At 38.0% G+C, this 15,616-nt stretch overlaps 1 long non-coding RNA gene across 2 annotated transcripts; it reads left to right on the forward strand.

Annotated features, from left to right (window-relative positions):
- The first annotated feature begins 1,387 nt into the window (after window positions 1–1,387).
- LOC306864772 lies at window positions 1,388–15,414 on the forward strand. Of its 2 annotated transcripts, XR_013783810.1 has the most exons (4): window positions 1,388–1,626; window positions 2,772–2,886; window positions 3,929–4,021; window positions 12,718–15,414. It is a non-coding gene; the product is annotated as an uncharacterized lncRNA (long non-coding RNA). The 2 variants fall into 2 exon arrangements; XR_013783811.1 differs by lacking the exon at window positions 3,929–4,021 and having other exon boundaries at window positions 12,718–15,401.
- Window positions 15,415–15,616: the final 202 nt, after the last annotated feature.

Here is a 15,616-nt window from a genome sequence, read left to right on the forward strand (position 1 = left end):
GTAGCTATCACTAGGATATGCGCTATACAATACTCGGCAGTGACAGAGAGGAAGTCCAAGGCTTATAAAGTGTGTGTGATTGGGTGATAGTTCTCAGCTGTGAGTGTAATTAGTGTAATCAGCTGTGTGTGTGTCGTCAGTGCAATGGATGATGGGAAATGGAGTCCAATGTGCTGTGTAGTGTGAAAGTCCATGAGGTGAGCGGGTGACCTCTGGTGGTGAACAAATGGAAGTTCATGGCCAGGATTCGTGACAAAATGTATGTCTGTTTGCACCCGTTATATATCCAGTGAGAGTCTGTGTGAGCTAGGGCTGTGACAGTGAAAGATTTCTTACCACTGCAGTACCACTGATTGTTCATGCTATTCTACTTCCTCCTCTTAAAGGTTCTCTCAAAAATGAAAATTCTGTCATTTACATTTTTGCATGAAACACAAAAATGTTAGTAAGCAAACCGTTTAGTTATACACTGACATCCACTGTACGCAATAAATAAATAAATTCATGTTACACAGAATAAAGTCACAGAGTTTGAGAACAACATTAGCCTACTGGGAGTAAAGTGATGGAATTTTGGCTGAATCGTCCCTTGGCCTTGATGCAGAGCATTGACACTCCTAAAGGTTTTTGACTGGTCTAATGAAGTCCTGTGCAGGCCTCAATGGTTCACCAGTCCTGTTTAGAGTTCACCATATTTTTAGATTTATATATTGTTAATGCTTATCCTTTGTCTGCACTTAAGCTCAGTTGTCCTTTATTTTGCTGTTGTTTAGATTTTATAAAGAAAACTAACATAAGCACTGTTTAATATCCAATAGGGCTAATATCCCACTGCTCCGGGTGTGTGTTCACGGTGTGTGTGTGTTCACTGCTGTGTGTGTGCACGATGGATGGGTTAAATGCAGAGCATGAATTCCGAGTATGGGTCACCATACTTGGTAGTATGTCACTTCACTTTCACTTTCACTTTAACTGGTTTTACATTATGTAATCTTCTGTGAAGTTGCCAAATATTTAAGGAAATATCAGTATATTTAACAGATCCAAGAGATGTATGAAGTTGGCTGTATGGCATATAATATTGTCTCATAGTGCATCATGTTGCTGTTATCAAGCAAGGCCTCAATATGTTATATATTTTGAACTAAAAAAAGTTAAATGATTCAAATCCATTTCGCTGCATATAGCCTAATTATTTATATTGCACTAGAGGGTGTGCAGTTAGTTGATTTTATACTCATCTGAATAATTAATTATGTGCAATTACCTCTGTTTGCCTTGCTTTATTGCTTTTCATTCGATAGACATACTTTAGAGTGGTACTTTACCTCGAGGTGGCGCGAGATGCTGTTCCCATTCAATTAAAAACAACCACCAAAGAAGAAGCAAGCAACACGCGGGAAAAGTCGTTTTCATCAATGAGCAACGTGTTCATCTCTTTCTTCAGGAATTATCAAAACAACGGAGATTTATTCGGTATAATGGAGCCACTGGTAAAACATCGACGAAAAGAGGATGCCGATTTAATTCTGGTGAAAATGGCAGGAAAAAAAGGAAAATAGTGAAGTTCATTTATTTCCTTCATGTAACAGTGGGCATAATTTAAGTCACAAGGGGATTCTGAAGGTAAGTTAAGCGTTTTTTTAGTGTATTGTATTTATGAAGTCATTTTTTTTGTTTTAAATTCTAGAATTTCATTGATAAAAATATAAAATATTAATTAACAACCAAAACTGCAATTTGCAGCGGATTTTTATTTATAAAAAAAAAATATATATATATATATAATATAATAATAATAATATACGCATTTATTTCACATATTGAACTGCCCAGTTAAATCAATGAAGGGCATTTTAAGCTGTAACTAAGTTATACATGGCTTGCTCTAGCCGCCTTTTACATTAACATTACTGGGTGGATTGCAGAAGCGTGCTGCTTTATACTAGCCAGTAAAAACACAAATGTTTAATTGGATGTATTAATCAATGAATAAGAGTATACTCTCACTAACTTCTGTTATATCTTTGTATGTTAGAAACAATAGGGTAGTAGTCTTAAGCCTTAGGTTAATGCTCGTGCCCGACGAACAGGAGTCTTGACAGTGCGCGCGTCCGCGTCGGGGTTGCCATGTACAGCGCATGCACCTAGAAATGAAAAACGGTTTACATTTACATATCAGAGGGGTATTGGTCGGACCAGGTAGAGATTAAAACACAGGAAACTAATGACAAAAAATAAATTGATAATGTTGATAAATGACACTATTCAGGGTGTAGTTTGAATTTATGAAAAAGACGCACATGGCAACATAGCTTGACGTCATAACTTAGTAACCTGGTTCATTAATTTTCAAGTTTGGCGGATTCATTAACACACTGATGGCTACACCATATGCCCACATGGAAACCGACTCCAGAGGTGATAAATACTTTATTTTACTTCAGAATTAAACTGATCTGATGTGTACCTGTTTCTTTCTCCGGTATGGCTTGGATGAAATTAATCAAGTTATCATCCACTATAACTATTTCGGAGTTGATGGTTGAAATTGTAGCTATTATATACAAAGTAATATAAGTTATTTGTGGGCATTAGCGAACAACGTTTGTCTTGAGTTAGCTGCGCCAGCCCAGTACACGACGCTTTTCTGATGTTAAAGTAATTATAAGCGTGTCTATGTCTAGTTTATAGTTTGATTAATTTTTAGATCAGTCTAGTACTAAAAAGTGCTCGCTCCCGTAGTAATACTGCATCTGATCTTGTCGCAGGTGGGATATTTGAGTGTCTGTGGAGGCCTCTGAGAAGAGTCTGGAGACTCCTGTGCTGCCTTGAGCCTGGTGTGTGCTGCCTGCCGTGAGGCTGGTGTGTGCTGCCTGCCGTGAGGTTGGTGTGTGCTGCCTGCCGTGTGTGCTGCCTGCCGTGAGGCTGGTGTGTGCTGCCTGCCTTGTGTGCTGCCTGCCGTGAGGCTGGTGTGTGCTGGTGTGTGGTGTGTGCTGCCGTGAGCCTGGTGTGTGCTGCCTGCCGTGAGTGCTGCCTGCCGTGAGGCTGGTGTGTGCGCTGCCTGCCGTGAGTGCTGCCTGCCGTGAGGCTGGTGTGTGTGCTGCCTGCCGTGAGCCTGGTGTGTGGTGTGTGCTGCCGTGAGCCTGGTGTGTGCTGGTGTGTGCTGCCTGCCGTGAGGCTGGTGTGTGCTGCCTGCCGTGTGTGCTGCCTGCCGTGAGCCTGGTGTGTGCTGGTGTGTGGTGTGTGCTGCCGTGAGCCTGGTGTGTGCTGCCTGCCGTGAGGCAGGTGTGTGCTGGTGTGTGCTGCCGTGAGGCTGGTGTGTGCTGCCTGCCGTGAGGCAGGTGTGTGCTGGTGTGTGCTGCCGTGAGGCTGGTGTGTGCGCTGCCTGCCGTGAGGCTGGTGTGTGGTGTGTGCTGCCGTGAGCCTGGTGTGTGCTGCCTGCCGTGAGGCTGGTGTGTGGTGTGTGCTGCCTGCCGTGAGCCTGGTGTGTGCTGCCTGCCGTGAGCCTGGTGTGTGCTGCCATCAGCCAGGTGTGTGCTGCCTGCTGTGAGCCTGGTGTGTGCTGCCTGCCGTGAGGCTGGTGTGTGCTGCCATCAGCCTGGTGTGTGCTGCCTGCCGTGAGGCAGGTGTGTGCTGGTGTGTGCTGCCGTGAGGCTGGTGTGTGCTGCCATCAGCCTGGTGTGTGCTGCCTGCTGTGAGCCTGGTGTGTGTCTGAAAGATTTACTGCATATCAGTAGGAAACACTTGAAGTCATTAACTAACATTAGAAAGCAAACTCATTCATCAATAGGAATATTTATGAAAATGTAACGATTTTAATTTTACATTAATACTTATATGTAATTTGAATGAATAATCAATTTAGTACAAAGTGTTAATTATTCTTTATAAACAGTGGCAAAAAAAAGTTCTCTGTATTTATCAGGAATAAAACTTTCAGTGGAAGAAACCTCACCATATTTTAGTGACCATAGCTCTGTCCGTCCATGGTGAAGATCCTCAAGTTATCTTCACTGAGGTGAGGTAAGAGACAAATTGATCGTCTTTAATTTGCATGCAGAATTGTGGTAATGTGAATTTATCCGCTAGAACAGTGCTTCTGAAACCTGCCCTTTGGGAAATGAAACACCATTTTTGATGTCTTCTTTCTCATCAAAAGCCGGGTGCACACTGCGATTTTAATAGTCCTTTACGATTGTTGCTTTGTTTTACATTATCAACCCATACACGGTCATGTGAGCTGCATTACACGTGGGGCTGAAATATTGGCCATCATGAAAAGTATATGAATGGCGGCAATACCGGCATATTTATAAAGAATAGTGTAAGCAGCACTACACGCCTAAATCAAAACAGCGGCGCAACCGGTGCTTATCATAGCAAAGGCAACATATCATAGGAATGGCTTGTCTTGAAAAGCGAAGACAGTTTTGACGTTCGTCATAGGAGAGGTCACAATGCACCAAATCTTCCCACACTGAGGTTAAATCTGATCACAACAGCCATCGGTGGACATGTCAAATTAACAATCAAAGACTACAGATTTTAGCCTAGGATTGTTGGAATCTTTTAGGATTTGTGAAATTTGTCTCAGACAGCAAAATCATGGCCAAAATCGTAGTGTGTGCCCAGCTTAAAGCACCTTATTGAAGTCATCTGCATCATTAGTAGAGACTGCAGGACTTCAATTGGGCATGGCCAATGTGGGAGACATACAAAATATGGAGTGGGAGAGGCACTGCGCTGGAACATTTTTGTTGTTTGTCTGTTCTTGTCTTTTTAGAAAACGTTATTAAATAATTTTTTATATTTTTCTTGATTAAAATTATATGCCATCAACTATAATGTTGTAAAATTAACCACTTTTTTTACATTTTGAAAATCCAACAATCTACATGTCAAACATGTTCAAGATTTAATCAACATAAAATACAATTTGAAAACCCGAGCTCCTGAAACATAAGTGTTACCTACTAGGGATGGGCATTTCAAAAATAATATTTGAAGATCACTGGGAATTATTCGATTATTATTCGAAAATCGCACCCCTCCCCTGCATGCACGTATCAGGCTACCAGAGGTGTAAAAAGTACTCAAATTTTACTCAAGTGAAAGTAAAGATACTCAGTGAAAACTGTACAGTTAAAGTACAAGTATCTGGCCAAAAACATACTTGAGTAAAAGTAAAATAGTACTAATTTTAAGTATTAAAAATGTAGAAGTACTTTTTTTTTTTTTTTTTCTGATAGACATACAGAAGTTTGGTTAAAGGGAGAAAACGAAACAAAATGCAATGGCACAGGCCAAATACATATCTAGTGCAGCGATAACAATTAAAATGCAGCACAGCGGAACACACACACAAAATTGCAGGGAAAGGGATTAAAAGGAAACTCCATCCTTTCCACCCTCATGCCATCCCATATACACTCCCCTCCAAAAGTATTGGGACAGTGAGGCCAATTCCGTTATTTTTGCTGTAAACTGAAAACATTTGGGTTTGACATCAAAAGATGAATATCAGACGAGATTTACATGCCGGCTTTTATTTACAGGTATTGATACACAATACCTGTATTGATACATCTGATACATCTGATACACAACTTAGAAGATAACACCTTTTGTTTGAACCCACCCATTTGTAATGCTTCCAAAAGTATTGGAACAGACCGAATTAACATAGATTAAAGTGAAAAGGACTTAATATTTAGTTGCAAATCCTTTGCTTTCAATAACTGCATCAAGCCTGTGACCCATTGACATCACCAAACTTTTGCATTCTTCTTTTGTGATGCTTTTCCAGGCTTTCACCGCAGCTCTTTCAGTTTTGGGGGGTTACTCCCTTCAGTCTCTTCTTTAGCAGGTAACATGCATACTCTACAGGGTTTAAGTGTGGAGATTGACTTGGCCAGTCTAAAACCTTCCACTTCTTGCCCCTGATGAACTCCTTTGTTGTTTTGGCACTATGTTTTGGGTCATTATCTTGATGCATGATGAAGGATCTCCCAATCAGTTTGGTTTCATCTTTCTGTAAATTGTCAGACAAAATATTTCTGTAGACTTCTGAGTTAATTTTGCTGCTGCCATCATGTTACATCATTAATGAAGATTAATGAACCCGTCCCAGAAGAAGCGATGCAAGCCCAAGCCATGACATTACCTCCACTGTGTTTCACAGATGAGCTTGTATGTTAGGAATCATGAGCAGATCCTTTCTTTCTCCAAACTTTAGGCTTCCTGTCACTTTGGTATAGGTTAATCTTTATCTCATCAGTCCATAAAACGTTGTCCCAGAATTTTTGAGGCTCATCTCTGTACTTTTTGACAAATTCCAGCCTGGCCTTCCTATTCTTCTTGCTAATGAGTGGTTTGCATCTTCTGGTGTAGCATCTGTACTTGTGATCATGAAGTCTTCTGCGAACAGTAGATTGTGATACCTTCACTCCTGCCCTCTGGAGGTTGTTGCTGATCTCACTTACAGTTGTTTTAGGGTCTTTGCTGACAGTTCTCACAATGTTTCTGTCATCAACTGCAGTCGTTTTCCTTGGTCTACCTGTTCGATGTCTGTTACTTAGTACACCAGTGGTTTCTTTCTTCTTCAGGACAGTCCAAATGGTTGTACTTGCTATTGCCAATGTGTGTGCAATGGCTCTGATTGATTTTCCTCCTCTCAGCTTCACAATTGCTTGTTTTTCACCCATAGACAGCTCTCTGGTTTTCATGTTGGTTACACCTCTTAACTAGGGCTGGGTATCGAGTTCGATACTTTTTAGGCACCGACCGAATTGCCTCGATACCACCGAGTATCGAAAAACGTCTTGTCGTTCGGTACCAAATTTCGATACCTAAGGGGTTAATCTCATCACCGTCAGTGAGCCAATAATCCTGCAGCACTAGGTGTGTTTGACTAGAAGCAGCGCGGCGCTGATAGATCAGTGTTTGACATCCGCGAGAGCGTTTCAGTCCGCTCTTTAAATCGCGCGGTTTGTTAATTATACACAGACTGAAGCTCGCGTGACGCTCGTGGTGATTTCAGCGTCTGCCGCCTAACTAAATGAGGACATAAACACATGAACAACATCTCCAGACCTGCTCTGAGACTCACTTCATGAGCATTTTACCGTTTGATTCGAGCAAAACTAGGGCCATATCATATACACACAGAACTGTAAAGCTATTCCAGGCAACCCGTCAAAATAAAAGTTCGGTTTAACTTGGAAGACAGCTGCAGAAATATATTAATATTGTTCAGCAGACAGTACATACTGCTACTACTAGGCTACTATTAAAACTTTTTTTTTTTTTTTTTTTTGTAATGATCACAACAGTTATTCCATGTTTTAATTTTAATAGTAACCCCCCTTTGTTTGCCAAAATAAATAAGCTTTGATTTTCAATAATTTAAAGATAAATTAAATTAATGTTTTATGTCTTCATTTGAAAACCAGATACAGAACACAGAATTTCTGAGGAAAAATAAAACATTTCATAAGGCTATTTTAAGAAGAAATTTAAATAAACGAAGTTGTTTTTATGCATTCATATAATTAGACATACTACACCAGAATTTAATAACAATAAAACATGTGGTGAAAGAAAATAAAACACCCACTTATGAAAGTGGATGAAGATTTCAAATTTCTTGAAGTCTTTAACAACCTAGAAATTATGATTCTGTCTGAGCTATGTTTTAAAATGAACACGCACTAATGTAAACGTAGCCTAACAGATGTGTAAACTGAAAACAATTTGAACTTTATTAAAATTATTTGTGTTGGATATATTTTGTTCCTTTGTGCAGTGGCTCAGGAGATGAGGCTTTGAGTCTGTATAAATATCAACAAGCTAAAAAATAGTTTTTTGAGTTAATGTAATCTTATTAAAACTGATTTCGTAAAACTGGTATCGAAAAATGTATCGTTCAGGAACCGGTATCGAACTCAAGGTATCGATATTGAAAATTTTTGAATGATACCCAGCCCTACTCTTAACTATAAATGCAGTTTGAACAGGCAAAACCCAAATCTGAAACTGAGCGTAGACATTCAGTGCTAATTATTGTTTGAATAAACATTGTGATAGGACACACCTGGGCAACAAAACACACCTGTCAGTCACATGTTCCAATACTTTTGCTCACATGAAAAATGGGTGGGTTCAAACAAAAGGTGATATCTTGTGAAGTTGTGTGTCAAATCCAGGTGTAAATACCTGTAAATAAAAGCCGGCATGTCAATCTCTTGTCTGATATTATTCTTTTGATGTCAAACCCAAATGCTTTCAGTTTACATCAAAAATAAAGGAATTGGCCTCACTGTCCCAATACTTTTGGAGGGGAGTGTATGTATGTGTATATATGAATGAAGGATGCATTTATATAGCGCTTTGTGTATTGCTGTACACCCAAAGCACTTTACATCTCCTCAACCACCACCAGTGTGCAGCATCCACCTGGATGATACGACAGCAGCCACAGTACAACGGCGCCAGTGCGCTCACCACACAGCCATATATATATATATATATATATATATATACTCTTATCAGATGAACACAAACTAAGATCTAAATCATCTCTCCTCTTATAAGATAAGTATGGGACGTCCAAAAATGACACTTCAAAAAGTGCACAAAGTGAATATGACAGTAACTTATACAACCCCTGTTAATGAATCAATATTTTTAACTTGACCGTCGTGTTCACTTTGTGTTGTTTCTGAAGTGGTCCTGTCTCCTTCAATTACACGGACTAAAAATCTTTGCTTGTGTTCATCTGAAAAAAGAAAGTCATAAACATTTGGGACGACATGAGAATCTTAATTTTTGGGTGAACTGTCACTTTTAAAAACAATGTGATGAAGAGGTTAGAAACATATTCAATGAGTTGAGAACATCACAACATGAATTACTATTAAGTAAACATACAATGTTCATTTAAACCCTTTTTTCGGAGATTTGTAACATTTAATAAAATAATAATTCCCACAAAAATATTATTAAAATTTTCATCACTGATTATTTTATTTGCACTCAATCTTGTGCATTCAGCCAATATATTACACAGCTAATGGCTCTATCAAAACAGAAAGAATAATGAATAAACTTTTTTTGGGGAAAACACAACGTTGCTACCTCAACATACTTCCTCAGATTTGATGGTGAACTTTTGAACCCAGACATTTACCTGATGAAAGTCATAACTGAAGTAGAACTGTGTGCTTGATGCGAGAAAACAATGATCATTGGTTCTCACGTCAAGCATGCACTTTTGAGCTTCCGTTGACCATATTTAATGTGCATAAGATAAAAATGTAATGTACTTAAGTTGAAATAAAATTGTAAGGAATAAAAAGTACTTTTTTCTTCAGAAATGTAATCAAGTAAAAGTAGTCAGTTTAAATTGTACTTGAATAAAGTAAAAATCCCCCAAAATAATAAGTAATCAAGTAAAATTACTGAAGTATTTTACACCTCTGCAGGCTACACACCCATAAACAGAGAGAGGGAGACCATTCACTATGGCTGGGTTTTGAAACAAATTTCACGATTCGATTCTCATTCACAAGCTTGCGATTCGATTTGATTCCCGATTCAATATCGATTATTTTGGATATATATCAAGTACACATGCCAAATTTTCTCAAGGAAAAAAAAAATCCTCTTAACTAAAGCTGTAAAATATACTTGAGTCAGTTGGCACTACATTACTATAATTTTAGGCTATACAACTGCTTAAATGACACTTAATGAAGTTTTTATAAGAAAAGTTACAATCACAATAATATTTCTACTTTAATATTACATAATAACATTTCTAATTTAAATACAAACATTTAATTGGTGGCTCATAAAAAGAAAATGTAACTTTGAAGAACAGTAAAAGATATAATGAATATATTATATGGTGCATATATTTAGCAAAATGCCCCTCTCTACAGTTTATTTTTCTACCTGACTAATGAGTTTATGGTCACCGAATGTTTTTTTTTTTCTGAGGTAAATGTGACGTTACGACCATTATATTGACGTCTTTTGCTCGGCAGAAACACCGATTGAGCGATTACATGATAGGATACGGATTGTAAAGTTGTACTCTTGCTTTTTACTTGCCTGCGGATGTTTAGTCATGTTTATTTTGTGCTGAAACTGGTATTAATGTGGAGGAGATGATCAGTTCACGTGCGTTAAGTGCTGCCACTTTTGTTGAACTGAGGTGCTAGAGCGGTATGTCACTCCACATTAAACAGCGCTAAAACAGCATTTTTTTTTTTCCATATTTTTTTAAATACTGGAATGAAGTGGACAGAATTTGAAATCTGAGGCTTTGTTTCATATTAAAAGTACCAAAGCACAATTATTGGTGCGATATAGGATGGGAAGTGCCCTTTAAAGTTCAGTCCATTAACTGGAAACAGGCTAGACTAATCGATTCTTGGGATTTTAAGAATCAATATTGTTCCGTAAAAAAGAAAATCGATCAATGTCGAGATATTGATTTTTTTTTTCCCACCCATACCATTTACAAGTATGATAGTAAATGGTTTAATTCATTAGGGCATAGGCTCTCAACTCAAGCCATAATGATTGTAACATGCTGAAACATTTTAATATAATAAACATAACCAAATAACTCGTGAACATAACAGTCTGTCAATTAGCATAAATCAGATCTGCTCATAAGACTAGTACATTTCCATTTCAAAAAATTAAGGGGAATAGATGAGAGATGGGAGGGAAAAATATATTTCAACTCTCTCTCACATAAATATAATTATACTGTATATAAACTGCAGGGAGCCATTATTAATATGCGGGGCATTGAAATCGCTTTTGAATGCGTGCTTGCTTTAGTTTCACTTTCGATATTCGTGATCACATGTGCTCTGTGTAACGTTATACTATGGAGTGGCAGAACTTACCAAACAGTTTACAAGATTAGATGTTTGTCAGTGGTGCTCAGGATCTGCAAATCATTTGCCATCTTGCAGTCATCTTTCCTTACTCCATTTATGTGGCAAGTGAACTTTGTGTACTGTAATGTAACAGGCTACCGCTAGCAAGCGGCTAACCATGTGCCTTTAGTGGCTCCGTAGATCGCATTACTCGTTTTCCATGCTTTCTGAATACAAGTTCAGTACACCTCTAACCCAGTCGGGGGTGTTTGTGGTCCGCACAGAACTTTAATTTCACATCGTCCCAAGTTACCTTAACCATTATATGCCATATGCATGTCTACAGTGTACGTGTGAGACAATGTGTTCTTCTGTTGTCTTTGACAGCTTTTAGGTGCGTTATTGGCAGCACCACCCTCTGCTTACATGAACGAGTCACCACCACATCAGCACCGAAAACATGGGGAATTTCTTTAGACAATAATCGCACAACCTATTCGATATTGTATAATTAAATCAACTAATTGAATATTCGAGAATCGTGACCCATCCCTATTACCTACATACCTGTTTTTTAAAGTCATTAAAGGGATAGTCAAAAAAATGAGCCGATCACAGATCGTCAATTACAGGAAGCAGTATCTCTCGAAGCCTTCTTTTAAAGCATTCATTTAGGGCCTGAATGATATTTTTGAAAACGGGGAATTCCCCTCTTAGGTGACTTATGGGTGGATTTTTTATTTTGGGTGGAGGGGGCATTTTTTTGACATTTTAAAAAAAATTATAATTATCTCACTTAAACGTTTGATAATGCAGTGCATTTTTTGTTTATACATTCGGGCAAGTGTTGCACAATAGCTTACACACAGCACAAGCCTGATTTCGTGAGCTGTATGCGAGGCGGCCTCACGCCAGGTTCACACATACTCCGTTTACAGTGCGTATAAGTCCATGTGAGGTTCAGAAGCAGCACAGACTCATTGTGCTTTCACACTGGAGTCCACTACTGTTTTTCACAAACACAACATTTATCCATTATTTTAATTTTCAAATCTAAACGTTACAGAAAATGCTTTTTCAACATTGTTATTCTTTTTTAACACAGTACAGTAATACAATCTTTCATAGACGTGCTTAAACAATAAATATAAGAAACACATTATTCAATGTGCTTTACTTCTAGATTCATATATTAAGTGGCAAAACAATTAAACTACTTTTCTTATGTTATCACAAACATTATATCTTATGTTATAGTAGATTAATCTCATGTAGGATGTTTATATAATTGACCCTCCAGGAAAAATATGTTCAGCTCAAGTGGGTCACTCCTCAATGTATGACTTAATTACTTGAGGCAGTGGTTTAGATTTATTTATTTTTTTAAGTAAAAACATTAATGAATTAAGTGTTTGAATTCCAATTTTGTTATTGTCATGTGTAAGTTTTGTCGTTGTTGTTGTTGTTGACAAAATCCAAAATGATAAAGGATACATTTTTAAATGAGTCATAAATTAACTGTCAATAAAATAATATAACTAAAGAAAAATACAGTTTTAAAAATCTCTCTAAATAAAAAAAAAAAAAAGTAGAGTCCACACCACAACTGCACAGAGGAACGATATTGTTGGAATAATGAACAATAAAAAAAATTGAAAGCCAACCAGATTCTATCCTGTTTTAAGGAGCTCGAGCATTTACAGTGACATCGTAGAACTGCATTGGTGTGGATGCTAATATAGTTGTTATAATTGGTTTGAATGGGCCTTAAGGCACACATGCTTATTGCTCATGACCTCTTCACCTCTTTCCTATATAGATGAAAATTTTGAATGAATTGCTGTCCAGCCAAACAACACGGTTCTTGGACCTACATTTTAAACCCAAGTTTATAGACTGAGAAGATGGATATACAATACTTCCTCTCAAATCATCTGCCCAGCTGCCCAACATATCCGTCTGACTGGTATACTGACATGGAATGGATTTCTACTTCCAGAATGCAATGTGTAACGGCCAAGGTACTTCATCATTACTGCCTACTCAGGGGACCATACTTTGTGCAAGCTTCTCAGTGGTTGTCTTTTCAAACCTCTGGACAGCATGATCTTCACTTTTGCCAAACTGACAAAGACAGCAGTGCACAAACAGACCTAAGTTGGCTGGTTTAGGTCCATGCAAGGAGGCATTAGGTCATTAGCTGTCCAACTTGAAGATAATGAGGTGCTGTACAAGCGAAGTGTCCTTAAATTGAGAAGTACTGTTGTTTTAAGTATGGTCTATTGTTAATAGTTTTAATGAACGTATGCAAACAGGTGCACAAAAAAGCTGTGCATGATTATTTTCATACAGAAATCACGATTCATCCATAGCTTCACAAATTTTAGTTTTTTGTAAATTTGCTAGGTTTTTGCACCAACTTTGTTTGCTCTCAGATGAGAATGCACCTCTAGAGAGCAAGGTGAGGTTGCCATTCCCTCATTTAGAATAATCCACATTAATCAAGATAAGATCAGACAATAGTTGTGAATCTGGCAAGAATTTTGTACGAACTTTATGCACTTAAATATGCAACAAGTTATTAGTGACTGTGGCCTGATATCTTTTGATATATTTCCATTAGGTTTTGTGCTGGTCAGTTCTCCACTGGGTAGTTAATGATTTTGTCTATTACCTACAATGGTTTCTTACAATGGATTGTGCCACTGCTGATGAATTTTTCAAGCTGTTCTACTTGAACCTCTTAAGCCTGAGACACTGCATGATTTTAGCAATCCTATAAGATCATTGCAGATCACACTGTGTGACATGGATCTAATAAACTTGGCTACGAAGTGTGTAGACTGTACGATGATAACACCTATTGACTCGTATGCTACGACACACGTTACTATAGAAGAATATAACATCAGCTAGTGGTAAATAAAGAGGATGATAAATCACACTTTAGCAGTTGGAGTTTTTATGTGCTAAAAACAATTGGATGCCGCGAAAGAGGACGGCATAAGAGCTTGAGGTAAGCAGTTTTAGGTTTTAGCGCCACATTGCGTTGATTTCATGTCACATTTTTATTGGCTGATCAGTAAACATGATCGTGGCAGCAAACACACTGTGCGATGATCATGCTGTATCGTAGCCTATCTTTGGTCGCAAGACCATGACAATGGCTGTCTTTGAACCTTTTTTACTGTACGACACAGGACAACCGATTAGGAGGCACGATCACAGAAATCGCCACAATTGTTTCACGATGCCAATATTTTGTCAGCTGAAAATCGTGCAGTGTTTCAGACATGAAAGGGATAGTTCACCCAAAAATTAGAATTGTCAATACTTTGTGTGGAGACACACACACACAAATATATTTTGATGAATGTTGGTAAGCAAATTTTTTTGGTTACCATTGGCCAAAAAAAACACTGTATGGCTAAAAAAAACCACTTGGACATTTCTAATATCTTTTGTTACACAGTAGATAAAGTCATATGGGTTTGAAAAAACATTATGGGGAGTAAAGTGAGAGAATTTTGGCTGAATTGTTCCTTCAGGCAGAGGCTTGTCACTCACAGCATGATGGTTTGCAGTCAGGATTGGGAATGTAACAAAATGTGGAGACACAATTAGGTGCATGACATGATTATTGTTGATACACTCTCTACCTTTGTGCTAAATCCCAACCAAGTTAGGAACAGAAGAGAGATGACTACTATATTTGGCTCTCTGGACTCAGGCCTGGATAAAACCAACAGTTTAGGGTCCCTCTCTATTTATATGCATGCTCTAAAACCTGTCTGCATTTAGGGATTCCCCTAAAATCCAAGCAGCATGGGATTTCTTCAGGGGTGTTGCAACATTTTGGCACCATTACTTGAGTATTTATAGTAGGCATTGAGGATGTTACGATGTTCTCACAACGTGCCTACACTGGAAGGAGGTGACAAACTAAGTCACTTCCATTTTCTACCAGCAAAGCTGTCTATAGTGCAGTTGAGATACTGCGGGTTTCGCATGCTTCTTGATGGCAGTGATGACATGGTGCCAGTTACATTTGAGTAGATATTTTTTATTACAACTTGTGGGTTTGGAGGGGGTTTGTTTTAACAGAACCCTGGTTGTTTTGGTTGATTCAGCTCCAAAATGTGACAGCCATAATAATGCTGTGACACTTACCTTCATAATAGGAAGGAAACTCACCTGCTTGTAATTTTCTAATGAAACTGAATGCCTTAAGTAGTTCAGGTGGATTTGATCAGTTGACAAACCCGCTCCTAAAGGTTTTTGCTAAATTGTGCCTTTTGCTTATTTATATTTTTGTAAAGAAAAGCACTTTGTATCAAGTTGTTAAATATAAGAAAATATCAGTGCATTTAGTGTCCAAAAAGAGTCAATATATGACTGCAATACTGTGATATGTGGTATATATTATGTTGGTTTCAAAGCGCAGCATGTTGCTGTTATCAAACAGCCTGAATGTGTTATGTTGTTGTAAACAAATAAACTTATATGACCTAAATCCATTTTGCTGTGTTTATGTATATATTGCACTAGAGAGCGTGCAGTGCATAGGCAAATTAGCATCAAGTCTTTTAACAGGCTCATCTCAAGTTACAGAAGAAACAATATCATAACTTATTGCAATGCTTCACTACTAAGAGATTAACAGTCAAAATAACATTACATATAAAGTTTAACATGAAACAAAACAGTCATGAATCATC

This window comes from Barbus barbus, assembly GCF_936440315.1.
Source record: "Barbus barbus genome assembly, chromosome: 4".
Lineage (NCBI taxonomy): Eukaryota > Metazoa > Chordata > Actinopteri > Cypriniformes > Cyprinidae > Barbus > Barbus barbus.